We start from the raw sequence: 12066 nt of genomic DNA, 5'->3' as shown, positions 1-12066 counted from the left end.
GTTCGTATAATCTACTGTCAAGTTGTAGCCTGGTGTGGTGGGTTCGTATAATCGACTGTCAAGTTGTAGCCTGGTGTAGTGGGTTCGTATAATCTACTGTCAAGTTGTAGCCTGGTGTGGTGGGTTCGTATAATCTACTGTCAAGTTGTAGCCTGGTGTGGTGGGTTCGTATAATCTACTGTCAAGTTGTAGCCTGGTGTGGTGGGTTCGTATAATCTACTGTCAAGTTGTAGCCTGGTGTGGTGGGTTCGTATAATCTACTGTCAAGTTGTAGCCTGGTGTGGTGGGTTCGTATAATCTACTGTCAAGTTGTAGCCTGGTGTGGTGGGTTCGTATAATCTACTGTCAAATTGTAGCCTGGTGTGGTGGTTCGTATAATCTACTGTCAAGTTGTAGCCTGGTGTGGTGGGTTGTATAATCTACTGTCAAGTTGTAGCCTGGTGTGGTGGGTTCTATAATCTACTGTCAAGTTGTAGCCTGGTGTGGTGGGTTCGTATAATCTACTGTCAAGTTGTAGCCTGGTGTGGTGGGTTCGTATAATCTTTTGAGGTCATAGTAAGAGGATGATAAAACATCTGAGCTGTAGACTTACATTTCAATGCTCCGTATGGCGTACTGGAAGAAACACACCAGTAACGTAAGACTGAGACAGTTTTGTAAATAGAAGTGTTTTGTTCTCCATCAATATGGATATCCACCACCTCCATGCACAATGCTTCTACATGCCTCAGAGTGTCAGCGATTCTGGATTCTTCTACAACAACTACTCAGCCAGGTTGGTTGTACATTCATTTGTTATTAACACTTCGTAATAACTTTAATGAATAAGCATAAATAAATGTTTTATAAACAGTTCACAATGCCATTTCATAAGCATTAATATGAATTTAAAACACATGTATAAATCAAATAAAAATGAGCAATTATAATGGCTTATTCATAAAATGTATTATGAGTGTACTCATTTAGTTTACTGTGACAATTGGCAACTGTTAGGGATGTTAATGAGATTGAGTTAGTTATTCAACGCAAAAGGATTTAACTGTATAAACCTAGAATGTTAATGCCACAGTAGCTTCTAATGCAGTGTTTACCAACTCCAGTCGTTGAGTTTTACAACAGTACACATTTTATTGTAGCCCTGGACAAAAACTCCTCATTATTAAAAAATGTGTACACATTGGGGTAGTCGAGGACCAGGGTTGGGAAACACTGTTCTCATGCCATGCAGCAAATCCTCTAGTCAATTAAGCCTAAATAATCTGAATTCATTTAGAATATTCTTGTTATTTAGTGAAAGGCATATTTGTACTGTCGTTAGTAGTTGGAGTGCTGACAGTCTGCATATGATGGGTTTACAGAAATTTAGAATCTTTCTGTGTTGACCTACTGAGGACTCCCAGTGCCTTCAGAAGGTATTCATACCCCTTGAATTATTCCACGTTTGTGACCGGCCGCCTCAATTCGGTTTATTGTAGCAAAATGGAAATTGTGTTTTTTTTTTTTTACATTGGATAAAAGTAGAGACTCAAAGCTACAAAATGCTATATCATACTATATCATACACTACAGTTGAGGAACATGGGAAGTAATTCTGCTTTGAAAGTTGATAAACTTGTAAACTTGAGAATGCCCTTGAATGTTTTTGGTACACCTACTGGAGAGCTCTTCTTTATCTACACCGTTCAGCATCTTCACACCCTCTTAAGCCTTAGCCCCACCCATCTTTTTAAGGATTCCACATGTGAGGCCTGTGCTAAACAGAGTGAGTATGGTAGTGTGGTAAACAACCAAAGATTTCAAGACCAAAAGTGGTTTAAGTAGTAGCCTACAATAAGGAGTTTTTTCAGTACACATACATGCATAAAAATAGAATTAACATGAAGAGAATAGAATGACATTCTACATGAAAACGATTATCGAGCCGTTGGTTGAGAAAGCCGGCACAGTAACTTTGTTGGCACAGTAACTCTCCTCTCTGTCATTCTAATGTTGTTATGTTGTTGAGAGCAGTAGCAACACTTTTGCAGTCTCCATGGCTAATGTTATATCTTTAAAAAAAAGCTGTGGTAGCAAGGATTATCTACACATACTGAGCAGCTCATGTTCTAGACAGAAGCGTGCTACATGGCAGACCAATCCGAACTCATCTCTCGGCATGTCCAGCCCATCCATTATTTCAGCCAATCGTGGCTAGCGGGAAGGTTCCTGTATTTTATCCGTGGCTAAACCAACTAGGCTCGTTATTTAAATTGTATTCATATTTACAGATTAGAGGTCGACCAATTATGATTTTTCAACGCCGATACCGATTTTTTATATATATATTTGTAATAATGACAATTACAACAATACTGAATGAACAATGAACACTTTTATTTTATCTTAATATAATACATTAATAAAATCTATTTAGTCTCAAATAAATAATGAAACATGTTCAATTTGGCAATATGTGCCATGTAAAAAAGCTAACGTTTAAGTTCCTTGCTCAGAACATGGGAACATATGAAAGCTGGTGGTTCTTTTTAACATGAGTCTTCAATATTCCCAGTTAAGAAGTTTTAGGTTGTAGTTATTATTGGAATTATATTACTATTTCTCTCTATACCATTTGTATTTCATATACCTTTGACTATTGGATGTTCTTATAGGCACTATAGTATTGCCAGCCTAATCTCGGGAGTTGATAGGTTTGAAGTCATAAACAGCGCTGTGCCTCAAGCATTGCTAAGAGCTGCTGGCAAACGCAGGAAAGTGCTGTTTGAGTGAATGCTTATGAGCCTGCTGCTGCCTACCACCGCTCAGTCAGACTGCTCTATCAAATATCAAATCATAGACTTAATTATAATACACACAGAAATACGAGCCTTAGGTCTTTCATATGGTCAAATCCGGAAACTATAATTTCGAAAACAAAATGTTTATTCTTTCAGTGAAATACGGAACCGTTACGTATGTTATCGAATGGGTGGCAACCCTAAGTCTAAATATTGCTGTTACATTGCACAACCTTCAATGTTATGTCAGAATTATGTAAAATTCTGGCAAATTAATTACGGTCTTTGTTAGGAAGAAATGGTCTTCACATAGTTCGCAAAGAGCCAGCGGCACAAACTTCTGAATATACCCTGACTCTGCTTGCACTGAACGCAAAAGAAGTGACACAATTTCCCTAGTTAATATTGCCTGCGAACATGAATTTCTTTTAACTAATTATGCAGGTTTAAAAAAATATACTTGTATATTGATTTTAAGAAAGGCATTGATGTTTATGGTTAGGTACATTGGTGCAACGATTGTGCTTTTTTCGCGAAGGCGCTTTTGTTAAATCATGTCACGTTCCTGACCTGTTTTCCGTTGTTTTTGTATTTGTTTAGTATGGTCAGGGCGTGAGCTGGGTGGATAGTCTATGTTATGTGTTTCTATGTTGGGTTCAATGTGTTGCCTGATATGGTTCTCAATTAGGGGCAGGTGTTTGACGTTTCCTCTGATTGAGAACCATATTAAGGTAGGCTGTTCCCACTGTTTGTTTGTGGGTGACTGTCTTCCGTGTTAGTATTCGTGCCACACGGGACTGTTTTCGGTTGTATTCTATTTGTTATTTTGTTTCATGTTAGTGTTCAGTTTCGATATAATAAATCATCATGAGCACTACCCACTCCGCGTATTGGTCCGATCCTTCTCGCCTCTCCTCGTCCGAGGAGGAGGAAGAATATGACAGCCGTTACAAATCATCACCCGTATGGCAAAGTTGAAGTAGGCTGTGATTCGATTATAAATTAACAGGCACTGCATTGATTATATGCAACGCAGGACAAGCTAGTTAAACTAGTAAAATCATCAACCATGTGTAGTTAACTAGTGATTATGTTAAGATTGATTGTTTTTTAGAACATAAGTTTAATGCTAGCAAGCAACTTACCTCGGCTCCTTGCAGCCACCAGGTCCTTTTGATGCTGCACTCGCGTAACAGGTGGTCAGCCTGCCACGCAGTCTCCTCGCAGATTGCAATCGTCCAAAAATGCCGATTACCGATTGTTATGAAAACTTGAAATCGGCCATGCAGATTAATCGGACGACTTCTATTACAGATGGCATACAAGTTTGTTATTAAGGCACATGAAAGTTCAAATGTTCCAGAAGGCATTTCTGCCCCAAAAATTAATTTAGATGTATTTTTTTATTCAAATGTTCAAATGCCTCTCCTGTGAAGTAGTGACGTGTGTCATACGCCCAGCTTCTTGAAACGGGTTACATTTTGTTGTGTTACAGCCTGAATTCAAAATGGATTCAATATATTTTTTCCTCTCACCCATCTACACACTATACTCCATAATGACAACATGCTTTTAGAATAGTTTGCAAATATATAGAAAATTAAATACAGAAATATCTCATTTACATAAGTATTCACACCCCTGAGTCAATACATGTTAGAATCACCTTGGGCAGCGTTTACAGCTGTGAGTCTTTCTGGGTAATTCTCTAAAAGCCTTGCACACCTGGATTGTACAATATTTGTACATTATTCTTTAAAAAATTCTTCAAGATCTGTCAAGTTGTTTGTTGATCATTGTTAGACAGCCATTTTCAAGTCTTGCCATAGATTTTCAAGCCGATTTTCAAGCCGTCAAAACTGTAACTAGGCCACTCAGGAATATTCAATGTCTTCTTGATAAGCAACTCCAGTGTAGATTTGGCCTTGTGTTTTAGGTTATTGTCCTGCTGAAAGGTGAGTTTGTCTCCCAGTGTCTGTTGGATAGACTGAACCATGTTTTCCTCCAGGATTTTGCCTGTGTTTACCTCTATTCCGTTTATTTTTATCATCAAGAAACTTCCTAGTACTATGAGCTCCCGGGTGGAGCAGCGGTCTAAGGCACTGCATCTCAGTGCTAGAGGCATCACTACAGACACCCTGGTTTGAATCRAGGCTGTATCACAACCGGCCGTGATTGGAAGTCCCATAGGGTGGTGCACAATTGGCCCAGGGTCGTCCGGGTTTGGCCGGTGTAGGCCGTCATTGTAAATAAGAATTTGTTCTTAACTGACTTGCCTAGTTAAATAAAGGTTCAAAAAAAAAATTTAACTGAAAAAACATGTAATGACAAGCATACCCATAACATGATGCAGCCACCACCATGCTTGAAAATATGAAGAGTGTTACTCAGTGATGTTTTGGATTTTCCCCAAACATAACGCTTTGTATTCAGGACATAAAGTTACTTTCTTTGCCACATTTTTTTCTTCAGTTTTACATTAGTGCTGTATTGCAAACAGGATGCGTGCTTTTGCATATTTTAATTATGTACAGGCTTCTTTCTTTTCACTCTGTCATTTAGGTTAGTATTGTGGAGTAACTACAATGTTGTTGATCCATCCTCAGTTTTCTGCTCTATCACAGRCATTAACCTCTGTAACTGTTTTAAAGTCACCATTGGCTTTATGGTGAAATCCCTGAGCGGTTTCCTTCCACTCTGGCAACTGAGTTAGAATGGACGCCTGTATCTTTGTAGTGACTGGGTGTGATTAATATCATCCAAAGTATAATTAATAACTTCACCATGCTCAAAGGGATATTCAATGTCATTTTATTTTCTTATTTTTACCCATTTAAAAATAGGTGCCTTCTTTGCGAGGTATTGAAAAACCTCCCTGGTCTTTGGGGTTGAATATGCGTTTGAAATTCACTTCTCGCTGAAAGGCCTTACAGATAATTGTATGTGTGGGGTCGTACTCAAAACAGTGTCCGTGTGGCTCAGTTGGTAGAGCATGGTGTTTGCAATGCCAGGGTTGTGGGTTCTATTCACACCGGGGACTATGCTCTAGCCTTTAGCTCAGTGCCGACGTTTCCTGTAATCCATGGCTTCTGGTTGGGATATGTCCGTACGGTCACTGTGAGGATGACATTGTCGATGCACTTATTAATGAAGCCGGTCACTGATGTGGTAAAATCCTCAATGCCATCGGATGAATCCCGGAACATATTCCAGTCTGTGCTAGCGAAACAGTCTTACAGCTTAGCATCAGCTTCATCGGACCACTTCAGAATTGAGCGTGCCACTAGTACTTCCTGTTATGTTTTTCTTTTTTTGTAAGCAGGAATCAGGAGGATAGAGTTATGGTCAGATTAGCCAAATAGAGGGTGCGGGAGAGCTTTGTATGAGTCGCTGTGTGTGGAGTAAAGTTGTCTAGAGTTTGTATGAGTCTCTGTGTGTGCGGTAAAGTTGGTCTGGAGTTTGTATGAGTCTCTGTGTGTGGAGTAAAGTTGGTCTAGTTTGTATGAGTCTCTGTGTGTGCGGTAAAGTTGGTCTAGAGTTTGTATGAGTCTCTGTGTGTGCGGTAAAGTTGATTTAGAGTTTGTATGAGTCTCTGTGTGTGCAGTAAAGTTGGTCTAGTTTGTATGAGTCTCTGTGTGTGCAGTAAAGTTGGTCTAGAGTTTGTATGAGTCTCTGTGTGTGCGGTAAAGTTGATTTAGAGTTTGTATGAGTCTCTGTGTGTGCAGTAAAGTTGGTCTAGAGTTTGTATGAGTCTCTGTGTGTGCGGTAGTTGGTCTGGAGTTTGTATGAGTCTCTGTGTGTGGAGTAAGTTGGTCTAGTTTGTATGAGTCTCTGTGTGTGCGGTAAGTTGGTCTGAGTTTGTATGAGTCTCTGTGTGTGCGGTAAAGTTGATTTAGAGTTTTGATGAGTCTCTGTGTGTGCAGTAAAGTTGGTCTAGTTTGTATGAGTCTCTGTGTGTGCAGTAAAGTTGGTCTAGAGTTTGTATGAGTCTCTGTGTGTGCGGTAAAGTTGGTCTAGAGTTTTTTCGCCTCTAGTTGCACAGGTGACATGCTGGTAGAAATGAGGTAAAGGCGGCGGGTGAGTGAGTGAACAGTACATGTGCACGTGCTTGTATTAAATATAGCATCACAAATGGTTACAAGGTGTGTGTGTTTTGGTGTTTGTGTGTGTGGTGTGTGGTGTGTGTGTGTGTTGTGTGTGTGTGTGTGTGTGTGTGTGTGTGTGTGTGTGTGTGTGTGTGTGTGTGTGTGTGTGTGTGTGTGTGTGTGTGTGGTGTGTTGTGTGTTGTGTGTGTGTGTGCAAACAAGTACATGTGCGCGTGGTTGTATTCAATTTAGCATCACTAATGGGTATAATGCATGAGACCTTTTTGCGGGACATTTAGCTAACCACATATGCACATTAATGGAGAAGCAGGAAATACCATTAAGGGCCACATCCCTCTCTCCTGTTTGTGGCTTAATTCACGTTCATTCAGCGTGCTGTACTTTAACATGTAAGATCGTTGGGGCTAAAACACTCAGCTTGTCAGACATGTGGTGGACAAAGTGATTCCTAGGATCGAAGTTGGAGCTTGCTGAAATAGATTAGAGTTTCTACGTCTTGTTGTGACATAGATTAGAGTTTCTACGTCTTGTTGTGACATAGATTAGAGTTTCTACGTCTTGTTGGACATAGATTAGAGTTTCTACGTCTTGTTGTGACATAGATTAGAGTTTCTACGTCTTGTTGTGACATAGATTAGAGTTTCTACGTCTTGTTGTGACATAGATTAGAGTTTCTACGTCTTGTTGTGACACAGATTAGAGTTTCTACGTCTTGTTGTGACACAGATTTGTCACGTTCCTGACCTATTTTCTGTTGTTTTGTATGTGTTTGATGGTCAGGGCGTGAGTTTTGGGTGGGCAGTCTATGTTTTCTGTTTCTATGTTGGTTTTGGGTTGCCTGGTATGGCTCTCAATTAGAGGCAGGTGTTTGACGTTTCTCTGATTGAGAGTCATATTAAGGTAGGTTGTTCTCACTGTTTGTTTGTGGGTGAATGTCTTCCGTGTCTGTGTCTATGTTGCACCATACGGGACTGTTTTCGGTTTGTTTGTAGGTTCGTTAATTTATGTAGTCATTTTTCCTGTTCGTGCGTTCTTCGTGTTTCATGTAAGTTCTTACGTCCAGGTCTGTCTACATCATTTGTTGTTTTGTTAGTTATCAAGTATAATTCGTTTTTTGTCTTCATCTGTTTTTTTAATAAATTATCATGTCATCATACCTCGCTGCGTATTGGTCCTCCGATCCTTCTCTCCTCTCCTCGTCCGAGGAGGAGGAAGACGACAGCCGTTACAAGATTAGAGTTTCTACGTCTTGTTTGTGACATAGATTAGAGTTTCTACGTCTTGTTGTGACATAGATTAGAGTTTTACGTCTTGTTGTGACATAGATTAGAGTTTCTACGTCTTGTTGTGACATAGATTAGAGTTTCTACGTCTTGTTGGCTAAATATGCATTGCATTAGTGAGCACACACTTAATTGTTTAATGCTCAGTTTAAAGTTGTGTAAATCCTCATGCTTTATGGCCCTATTGGAAAAAGACTTAAAGGAGTTCCCACATCATTGTCTAAAAATGGTCTTGAAGTATGTCTATCCATTTTTTATATAACACACTGGCCACCCGGTCTTCCACCAAATAAAATGTTATTTGTCACATGCGCTGAATACAACAGGTGTAGTAGACTTAAGTGAAATGCTGGATACAACAGGTGTAGTAGACCTTACAGTGAAATGCTGAATACAACAGGTGTAGTAGACCTTACAGTGAAATGCTGGTACACAGGTGTAGTAGACTTACAGTGAAATGCTGAATACACCAGGTGTAGTAGACCTTACAGTGAAATGCTGAATACAACAGGTGTAGTAGACCTTACAGTGAAATGCTGAATACAACAGGTGTAGTAGACCTTACAGTGAAATGCTGAATACACAGGTGTAGTAGACCTCACAGTGGAATGCTGAATACAACAGGTGTAGTAGACCTTACAGTGAAATGCTGATACAACAGGTGTAGTAGACCTCACAGTGGAATGCTGAATACAACAGGTGTAGTAGACCTTACAGTGAAATGCTGAATACAACAGATGTAGTAGACCTTACAGTGAATGCTGAATACAACAGGTGTAGTAGACCTTACAGTGAAATGCTGAATACAACAGGTGTAGTAGACCTTACAGTGAAATGCTGAATACAACAGGTGTAGTAGACCTTACAGTGAAATGCTGGATACAACAGGTTAGTAGACCTTACAGTGAAATGCTGAATACAACCGGTGAAGACCTTCAGTGAAATGCTGGATAAACCGGTGTAGACCTTACAGTGAAATGCTGAATACAACCGGTGAAGACCTTACAGTGAAATGCTGGATACAACCGGTGTAGACCTTACAGTGAAATGCTGGATACAACAGGTGTAGTAGACCTTACAGTGAAATGCTGAATACAACCGGTGTAGACCTTACAGTGAAATGCTGGATACAACCGGTGTAGACCTTACAGTGAAATGCTGAATACAACAGGTGTAGTAGACCTTACAGTGAAATGCTGGATACAACCGGTGTAGACCTTACAGTGAAATGCTGAATACAACAGGTGTAGTAGACCTTACAGTGAAATGCTGAATACAACCGGTGTAGACCTTACAGTGAAATGCTGGATACAACCGGTGTAGACTTACAGTGAAATGCTGATACAACCGGTGTAGACCTTACAGTGAAATGCTGGATACAACCGGTGAAGACCTTACAGTCAAATGCTGAATATAACCGGTGTAGACCTTACTTACTTACAAGCCTTTAACCAACAATGCAGTTTTAAGAAATAAATGTTCAAGCATTTACTAAATTAACTGAAGTAAAAAATTAATTAAAATACTGTAGTCGTTACTGTCCTTACAGGACTCCCTTCCAGCTGGAATTTCTCTGTGCTGAGATTACAGACTTGTGCTTGTGTGAGAGTTAAAGCCTAGATAATTTAGCTTTAAGACGGGAGTGAGGTAACGATCTCCTCGGAAGTCGCCTGTAATCCCGCCACTGAGACGTTCTCTCACAGCTGTTGTGTGTGAGAGTGCGCGCGCGCGTGTGTGTGCTGGAGCCGCCCCAAAAGGATTATACTGCACTGCACTCTGGGGAAAAAGACTAGAGTGCATCACCCACTCTATCCCCTCCCTGCTYCCCTCTCTCTAATAACAGGGAAGGAACTAAACATCAAATTTTTCAACTCATTCACCAAAATGTGCAGGGTGCCGCTCACAGCCATAAATACCCTCGTCGTTATTTTGAGTTCATGCCATACACCAGCTGTATGTTCAGGAGCTTAGTGTTCTACGCCAATGCAACACYTGGAGGTTCAGTTAGAAGCTTATGTTTTATTGCAATTTGTAGGGAGCTTTATGGCTGAAGGCACCATAACACTTCTGACTATACRAACATCTCTTGATAGCAACTCACAAGACCACACAAATATCCTTGTCCATTTCTTAACAAAACAAAACTAACAAAAGACAGGAACGTAGTCCGTATAGTCAAACGCACATCACATGTTAAGGGGTGCTGGGCAAAAGGAAACTTGTATTATAAATGAAAATGGAGAAACTAGTTGGATGCAATCGTTAGCCTTGACCTAGTTACGACCTAGTGACAAATTTAATGTCCGAGCCAGTCACTTGAGACCAAGAATGAGAGGAGTCTGCCCTGTAGAGACATCTCTTATCCACCATAGAGCCTGTAGAGACATCTCTTATCCACCATAGAGCCCGTAGAGACATCTCTTATCCACCAATAGAGCCTGTAGAGACATCTCTTATCACCATAGAGCCTGTAGAGACATCTCTTATCCACCATAGAGCCTGTAGAGACATCTCTTATCCACCATAGAGCTCTGTAGAGACAATCTTATCCACCATAGAGCTCTGTAGAGACATCTCTTATCCACATAGAGCTCTGTAGACATCTCTTATCCACCATAGAGCTCTGTAGAGACAATCTCTTATCCACCATAGAGCTCTGTAGAGACATCTCTTATCCACCAAAGAGCTCTGGGATTGGGTTACAGACTCCTTTTGGATTGTGGTGCGTGGAGAGAGGAGTGAGGAGGCAGGGAGGGTGCAGACGGGACTGAATGGAGAGAGGAGTGAGGAGGCAGGGAGGGGCAGACAGGCTGAATGGGAGAGGAGTGAGGAGGCAGGAGAGGTACAGACAGGGACTGAATGGGAGAGGAGTGAGGAGGCAGGGAGGGTACAGACAGGGACTGAATGGGAGAGGAGTGAGGAGGCAGGGAGGAGGTACAGACAGGGACTGAATGGGAGAGGATGAGGGGCAGAGGAGGTACAGACAGGCTGAATGGGAGAGGAGTGAGGAGGCAGGAGGGTACAGACAGGGACTGAATGGGAGAGGAGTGAGGAGGCAGGGAGGGTACAGACAGGGACTGAATGGGAGAGGAGTGAGGAGGCAGGGAGGGTACAGACAGGGACTGAATGGGAGAGGAGTGAGGAGGCAGAGGAGGTGCAGACAGGGACTGAATGAGAGAGGAGTGTGGAGGCAGGGAGGTGCAGACAGGGACTGAATGGGAGAGGAGTGAGGAGGCAGGGAGGGTACAGACAGGCTGAAGATGAAGGGAGTGAGAGGCAGGGTACAGACAGGGACTGAATGGGAGAGGAGTGAGGAGGCAGGGAAGGTGCACAGGGACTGAATGAGAGAGGAGTGAGAGACAGGGAGGGTACAGACAGGGACTGAATGGGAGAGGAGTGAGGAGGCAAGGGAGGGTACAGACAGGGACTGAATGGAGAGAAGTGAGGAGGCAGGGAGGTACAGACAGGGACTAGAATGGGAGAGGAGTGAGGAGGCAGGAAGGTGCAGACAGGGACTGAATGGGAGAGGAGTGAGGAGGCAGGGAGGGTACAGACGGGACTGAATGGGAGAGGAGTGAGGAGGCAGGAGGGTTACAGACAGGCTGAATGAAGAGGAGTGAGGAGGCAGGGAGGGTACAGACAGGGACTGAATGGGAGGGAGTGAGGAGGCAGGGAGGGTACAGACAGGGACTGAATGGGAGAGGAGTGAGGAAGGCAGGAGGGGTACAGACAGGCTGAATGGAGAGAGGAGTGAGGAGGCAGGGAGGGTACAGACAGGGACTGAATGGGAGAGAGTGGGAGGCAGAGAGGGTACACAGACACTGAATGGGAGAGGAGTGAGTAGGCAGGGAGGGTACAGACAGGGACTGAATGGTAAACTTGAAGTCTAAAATGGTC

General features: G+C 42.0%; 1 pseudogene; it reads left to right on the top strand.

Moving 5' to 3' along the window:
• Nucleotides 1-686: 686 nt before the first annotated feature.
• The window catches only part of LOC139028221 (ena/VASP-like protein), a 72002-nt pseudogene continuing 60622 nt past the window's right edge, over nt 687-12066 (top strand).

The sequence above is a fragment of the Salvelinus sp. IW2-2015 genome, linkage group LG9, assembly GCF_002910315.2.
Source record: "Salvelinus sp. IW2-2015 linkage group LG9, ASM291031v2, whole genome shotgun sequence".
In the NCBI taxonomy this organism is placed as follows: Eukaryota; Metazoa; Chordata; class Actinopteri; order Salmoniformes; family Salmonidae; genus Salvelinus; species Salvelinus sp. IW2-2015.
Note: the sequence above shows the minus strand (reverse complement) of the source record. Positions and strands in the feature narration are given on the sequence as shown.